The sequence below is a fragment of the Hemiscyllium ocellatum genome, unplaced genomic scaffold, assembly GCF_020745735.1.
Source record: "Hemiscyllium ocellatum isolate sHemOce1 unplaced genomic scaffold, sHemOce1.pat.X.cur. scaffold_2696_pat_ctg1, whole genome shotgun sequence".
Lineage (NCBI taxonomy): Eukaryota > Metazoa > Chordata > Chondrichthyes > Orectolobiformes > Hemiscylliidae > Hemiscyllium > Hemiscyllium ocellatum.
In genome coordinates, this window is record NW_026868167.1 from 52,501 (window position 1) to 60,000 (window position 7,500).

Sequence of the window (7,500 nt, forward strand, 5' to 3'; positions counted from 1 at the left end):
GTTGAAGCAGTACAAATCAGTAACCACTGACACTTAGAATATTTTTGAAGCAGTACAAATCAGTAACCAGCGACACTTAGAATATTTTTGAAGCAGTACAAATCAGTAACCAGCGACACTTAGAATATTTTTGAAGCAGTACAAATCAGTAACCACTGACACTTAGAATATTTTTGAAGCAGTACAAATCAGTAACCAGCGACACTTAGAATATTTTTGAAGCAGTACAAATCAGTAACCAGCGACACTTAGAATATTTTTGGAGCAGTACAAATCAGTAACCAGCGACACTTAGAATATTTTTGAAGCAGTACAAATCAGTAACCACTGACACTTAGAATATTTTTGAAGCAGTACAAATCAGTAACCAGCGACACTTAGAATATTTTTGAAGCAGTACAAATCAGTAACCACTGACACTTAGAATATTTTTGAAGCAGTACAAATCAGTAACCACTGACACTTAGAATATTTTTGAAGCAGTACAAATCAGTAACCAGCGACACTTAGAATATTTTTGGAGCAGTACAAATCAGTAACCACTGACACTTAGAATATTTTTGAGTCAGTACAAATCAGTAACCAGCGACACTTAGAATATTTTTCAGTCAGTACAAATCAGTAACCAGCGACACTTAGAATATTTTTGAGTCAGTACAAATCAGTAACCAGTGACACTTAGAATATTTTTGGAGCAGTACAAATCAGTAACCAGCGACACTTAGAATATTTTTGAAGCAGTACAAATCAGTAACCAAGTGCATTTTTGAATTGGTTACTGATTTCTCCGTTGAAGTTGGGGCTGCGGTTGGCTTCAGTTAGTGGTGGGGGCTTAATTTTCGCCGAGGGAGCGTGTCCCGGTAGTGTCTCCGAGGAAGTGGTACCTATTGAAGGGGTGTTTCTGAATTTGGGCCCTTTTTGAGTGGCATTGCCGGATGGGTTTTGTGTTGAAGGCTTCCAAATCGGGTAGCTCAGCCGGATTTGACCCGGCGGTTCTACCGACTGTCACGCCTTCGAGGGGGGACTGTTGTCTAAGTTCAGGCCGAATTTGGTGAATTTCCTAAGTCGGGAAGTGGTCCCAACGGGTTTGGGAGTGAACCTAACTGCTCATACCAACTTTGAGGCTTTGGGGCCGGGTAGCACAGTCGGATTTGACCCGGCGGTTCTGCCGAATGCCTGGCCTTCGAGGGGGGCCTGCCCTCTGAGTTCAGGCCGAATTTGGTGATTTTCCTAAGTCGGGAAGTGGTCCAAACGGGGATGGGAGTGAACCTGACAGCTCATACCGACTTTGGGGCTTCCAAGCCGGGTAGCTCAACCGGATTTGATCCGGCGGTTCTAGCGACTGCCACGGCTTCGAGGGGGGACTGTTGTCTAAGTTCAGGCCGAATTTGGTGAATTTCCCGAGTCGGGAAGTGGTCCAAACGGGGATGGGAGTGAACCTGACAGCTCTTACCGACATTGAGGCTTCGGGGCCGGGTAGCTCAGTCGGATTTGACCCGGCGATTCTGCCGACTTCCACGCCTTCGAGCGGGGACTCTCCTCTAAGTTCAGGCCGAATTTGGTGAATTTCCTAAGTCGGGAAGTGGTCCAAACGGGGATGGGAGTGAACCTAACTGCTCATACCAACTTTGAGGCTTTGGGGCCGGGTAGCACAGTCGGATTTGACCCGGCGGTTCTGCCGAATGCCTGGCCTTCGAGGGGGGCCTGCCCTCTGAGTTCAGGCCGAATTTGGTGATTTTCCTAAGTCGGGAAGTGGTCCAAACGGGGATGGGAGTGAACCTGACAGCTCATACCGACTTTGGGGCTTCCAAGCCGGGTAGCTCAACCGGATTTGATCCGGCGGTTCTAGCGACTGCCACGGCTTCGAGGGGGGACTGTTGTCTAAGTTCAGGCCGAATTTGGTGAATTTCCCGAGTCGGGAAGTGGTCCAAACGGGGATGGGAGTGAACCTGACAGCTCTTACCGACATTGAGGCTTCGGGGCCGGGTAGCTCAGTCGGATTTGACCCGGCGATTCTGCCGACTTCCACGCCTTCGAGCGGGGACTCTCCTCTAAGTTCAGGCCGAATTTGGTGAATTTCCTAAGTCGGGAAGTGGTCCAAACGGGGATGGGAGTGAACCTGACAGCTCTTACCGACTTTGGGGCTTCCAAGCCGGGTAGCTCAACCGGATTTGATCCGGCGGTTCTAGCGACTGTCACGCCTTCGAGGGGGGACTGTTGTATAAGTTCAGGCCGAATTTGGTGAATTTCCCGAGTCGGGAAGTGGTCCAAACGGGGATGGGAGTGAACCTGACAGCTCTTACCGACTTTGGGGCTTCCAAGCCGGGTAGCTCAACCGGATTTGATCCGGCGGTTCTGCCGACTGTCACGCCTTCGAGGGGGGACTGTTGTATAAGTTCAGGCCGAATTTGGTGAATTTCCCGAGTCGGGAAGTGGTCCAAACGGGGATGGGAGTGAACCTGACAGCTCTTACCGACTTTGAGGCTTCGGGGCCGGGTAGCTCAGCCGGATTTGATCCGGCGGTTCTGCCGACTGTCACGCCTTCGAGGGGGGACTGTCCTCTGAGTTCAGGCCGAATTTGGTGAATTTCCCGAGTCGGGAAGTGGTCCAAACGGGGATGGGAGTGAACCTGACAGCTCATACCGACTTTGAGGCTTCCAAGCCGGGTAGCTCAGCCGGATTTGACCCGGCGATTCTGCCGACTTCCACGCCTTCGAGGGGGGACTGCCCTCTGAGTTCAGGCCGAATTTGGTGCATTTCCCGAGTCGGGAAGTGGTCTCTGTCACAACGGGGGCAAGTGTCTGAAGAGGTAAAGTGAGTAACCAGCACAGCTTAGGGAAGGGTTCCAAAGTTCTCAACAATGTGAATTCGGTTACCAGGAAAGCTTAGGAAAGTTGCCTGACTGTCCCAAACGAATGAACTGCAAAACTTAGGGAACATGCCCGAAGATGCTTAAAAGTGTGAAATCAGTAAGCAGGAAAGCATAGGAAAGTGCCTGAAAGTGCTAAATGAGTAACATGAAAAACGTAGAAAAATGCCCGAAAATGTTTAAAAGTGTGAACTCAGTAACCAGCAAAACTTAGTAAAACGTTGGAAAAGCAGAAATGAGTAACCAGAAAAACTTAGAAAAATGTTTGAAAATGAGAAATGAGTAACCAGAAAAACTTAGAAAAATGTTTGAAAATGAGAAATGAGTAACCAAGAAAACTTAGAAAAATGCCCAAAAAGAAGAAATCAGTAACCAGAAAAACTTAGAAAAATGTTTGAAAATGAGAAATGAGTAACCAGAAAAACTTAGAAAAATGTTTGAAAATGAGAAATGAGTAACCAAGAAAACTTAGAAAAATGCCCAAAAAGAAGAAATCAGTAACCAGAAAAACTTAGAAAAATGTTTGAAAATGAGAAATGAGTAACCAGAAAACTTAGAAAAATGTTTGAAAATGAGAAATGAGTAACCAAGAAAACTTAGAAAAATGCCCAAAAAGAAGAAATCAGTAACCAGAAAAACTTAGAAAAATGTTTGAAAATGAGAAATGAGTAACCAAGAAAACTTAGAAAAATGCCCAAAAAGAAGAAATCAGTAACCAGAAAAACTTAGAAAAATGTTTGAAAATGAGAAATGAGTAACCAGAAAAACTTAGAAAAATGTTTGAAAATGAGAAATGAGTAACCAAGAAAACTTAGAAAAATGCCCAAAAAGAAGAAATCAGTAACCAGAAAAACTTAGAAAAATGTTTGAAAATGAGAAATGAGTAACCAAGAAAACTTAGAAAAATGTTTGAAAATGAGAAATGAGTAACCAAGAAAACTTAGAAAAATGCCCAAAAAGAAGAAATCAGTAACCAGAAAAACTTAGAAAAATGTTTGAAAATGAGAAATGAGTAACCAAGAAAACTTAGAAAAATGCCCAAAAAGAAGAAATCAGTAACCAGAAAAACTTAGAAAAATTTTGAAAATGAGAAATGAGTAACCAGAAAAACTTAGAAAAATGTTTGAAAATGAGAAATGAGTAACCAAGAAAACTTAGAAAAATGCCCAAAAAGAAGAAATCAGTAACCAGAAAAACTTAGAAAAATGTTTGAAAATGAGAAATGAGTAACCAAGAAAACTTAGAAAAATGCCCGAAAAGAAGAAATCAGTAACCAGAAAAACTTAGAAAAATTTTCGGCCAAGTGTGAAAAATATTCTAAGTGTCAGCGGAGGAAAATGCCGAAGCATCGGGAAAGATTCAAAAACTCATGCCGAACATGAGTTCCGAAGTGCCGGAGGAACTGGGCGAATTGAGCCCGGCGGTTGGCCAGATGTCGTTTTGAGTCTGCAGCCCGAAAACTTTAACTTTGTCTGCCGCGGAAGTCTGGACCGGGAAAAATCCAAACGGTTTTGCCGGGTTCGAGTTCCAGAGCGAAGCAGTCGAATTTGAAATTCAGACCCATTCAGTGCCACTTGACATTGTGACACAGTGAGGTTGGCGGGGTACCCGGAGATTTCTGGGAACACGATTTTTAGAACAAAATGGCGGCGCGGGACCACTTTGAAAGGCATCCGAAAAACGGTTCCGCGGGCAGAGCACTTGAATGACAGGCCTGTGTGCATGCCCAAGAGCTCTCGGAAGTCTAATTTTTGACACTTTGTCAAATTTTCGACAGACTTACCCAACTCTTGCTGCCTGTTCTAAGAATCAGTCAGAGGCCTGTGCGGCGGTCTCTTGACACTTTGGAGGGCGGGCAAACCCCACGTTGACTCCGGCCGTCCCTCCAAAAGGCACTTGCTATTGGGGGAAAGGATTGCAAGTAGCCTGGTTCCCGTGGGAGCGGCCAGGAAGGGTGCAGGCTGGCCCTTGCCTGAGCATCCCAAAACCCTCTTCCGCTGAGAGCAGACCTCGCACGCCGCACTACCGGCTCTGGGAGTGGTTGGCCGCTATTGTACATAGTCCGGTCCTTCCTCTGCCACCCGGCAAGTGCGATGGCTCTGCCGCCCTGCGGTGCTCGTCACCCAGGTTTGGGGAACACGATACTTAGAACATGTTGGCGGCTCGGGACCTGCAGGCGAAAGGGGCCCCGTGGTGCTGAGCACATCGACCTCGGGTCTCAGTGCAAGCCGGAGAGTTCGCGGAAGTCTTAAAAGATTTTGACATCTGCTCAATCTTTGACAGGCTTGCCTGACTCTTTCCGTCCGTTCTAAGAATCAGTCGGAGGCCGGGGCGGGGACGGTCTCTTGACACACGGAGGGTTGGCTTCCCTCCTCAGGTGTTTGTGTCGAAAATGAAGGCGAGAGATGCAAGCGTCCTGGTTCCCCTGGGTGCTGCCAGCAAGGGTGCAGGCTGACCCTTGCCTGAGCACTCCCAAAAGCCTCTTAAGCTGAGAGCAGGCGCCGCACTACCGGCTCTGGGAGTCGTTGGCCGCTATTGTACATAGTCCGGTCCTTCCTCTGCCACCCGGCAAGTGCGATGGCTCTGCCTCCCTGCGGTGCTCGTCACCCAGGTTTGGGGAACACGATACTTAGAACATGTTGGCGGCTCGGGACCTGCAGGCGAAGGGGGCCCCGTGGTGCTGAGCACATCGACCTCGCGTCTCAGTGCAAGCCGGAGAGTTCGCGGAAGTCTTAACAGGCTTGCCTGACTCTTTCCGTCCGTTCTAAGAATCAGTCGGAGGCCGGGGCGGGGACGGTCTCTTGACACACGGAGGGTTGGCTTCCCTCCTCAGGCGTTTGTGTCGAAAATGAAGGCGAGAGATGCAAGCGTCCTGGTTCCCCTGGGTGCTGCCAGCAAGGGTGCAGGCTGACCCTTGCCTGAGCACTCCCAAAAGCCTCTTAGGCTGAGAGCAGACGCCGCACTACCGGCTCTGGGAGTCGTTGGCCGCTATTGTACATAGTCCGGTCCTTCCTCTGCCACCCGGCAAGTGCGATGGCTCTGCCTCCCTGCGGTGCCCGTCACCCAGGTTTGGAGAACACGATACTAAGAACATGTTGGCGGCTCGGGACCTGCAGGCGAAAGGGGCCCCGTGGTGCTTAGCACATCGACCTCGCGTCTCAGTGCAAGCGGGAGAGTTCGCGGAAGTCTAAAGCTTTTGACATTCGCTCAAAGCTTTGACAGGCTTGCCCGACTCTTTCCGTCCGTTCTAAGAATCAGTCAGAGGCTGGTGGGGAGGTCTCTTGACGCAAGGGGAGGGGTGGCGTCCCTCCTCAGGCGCTTGTGTCGAAAATGAAGGCGAGAGATGCAAGCGTCCTGGTTCCCCTGGGTGCTGCCAGCAAGGGTGCAGGCTGACCCTTGCCTGAGCACTCCCAGAAGCCTCTTAGGCTGAGAGCAGACGCCGCACAACCGGCTCTGGGAGTCGTTGGCCGCTATTGTACATAGTCCGGTCCTTCCTCTGCCACCCGGCAAGTGCGATGGCTCTGCCTCCCTGCGGTGCCCGTCACCCAGGATTGGAGAACACGATACTAAGAACATGTTGGCGGCTCGGGACCTGCAGGCGAAAGGGGCCCCGTGGTGCTTAGCACATCGACCTCGCGTCTCAGTGCAAGCCGGAGAGTTCGCGGAAGTCTAAAGCTTTTGACATTCGCTCAAAGCTTTGACAGGCTTGCCCGACTCTTTCCGTCCGTTCTAAGAATCAGTCAGAGGCCGGTGGGGAGGTCTCTTGACGCAAAGGGGAGGGGTGGCGTCCCTCCTCAGGCGCTTGTGTCGAAAAATGAAGGCGAGAGACGCGAGCGGCCTGGTTGCTTTGGGTGCTGCCAGGAAGGATGTGGTCTGACCCTTGCCTGAGCACATCCAAAAGCATGTGATGTTGAGAGCAGACCTCGAGCCCCGCACAACCGGCTCTGGGAGTCGTTGGCCGCTATTGTACATAGTCCGGTCCTTCCTCTGCCACCCGGCAAGTGCGATGGCTCTGTCGCCCTGTGGTGCCCGTCACCCAGGTTTGGGGAACACGATACTAAGAACATGTTGGCGGCTCGGGACCTGCAGGCGAAAGGGGCCCCGTGGTGCTGAGCACATCGACCTCGGGTCTCAGTGCAAGCCAGAGAGTTCGCGGAAGTCTAAAGCTTTTGACATACGCTCAAATCTTTGACAGGCTTGCCCGACTCTTTCCGTCCGTTCTAAGAATCAGTCAGAGGCCGGTGGGGAGGTCTCTTGACGCAAGGGGAGGGGTGGCGTCCCTCCTCAGGCGCTTGTGTCGAAAAATGAAGGCGAGAGACACGAGCGGCCTGGTTGCTTTGGGTGCTGCCAGGAAGGATGTGGTCTGACCCTTGCCTGAGCACTCACAGAAGCATGTGACGTTGAGAGCAGACCTCGAGCCCCGCACGACCGGCTCTGGGAGTGGTTGGCCGCTATGGTACATAGTCCGGTCCTTCCTCTGCCACCCGGCAAGTGCGATGGCTCTGCCGCCCTGTGGTGCCCGTCACCCAGGTTTGGGGAACACGATACTAAGAACATGTTGGCGGCTCGGGACCTGCAGGCGAAAGGGGCCCCGGGGTGCTTAGCACATCGACCTCGTGTCTCAGTGCAAG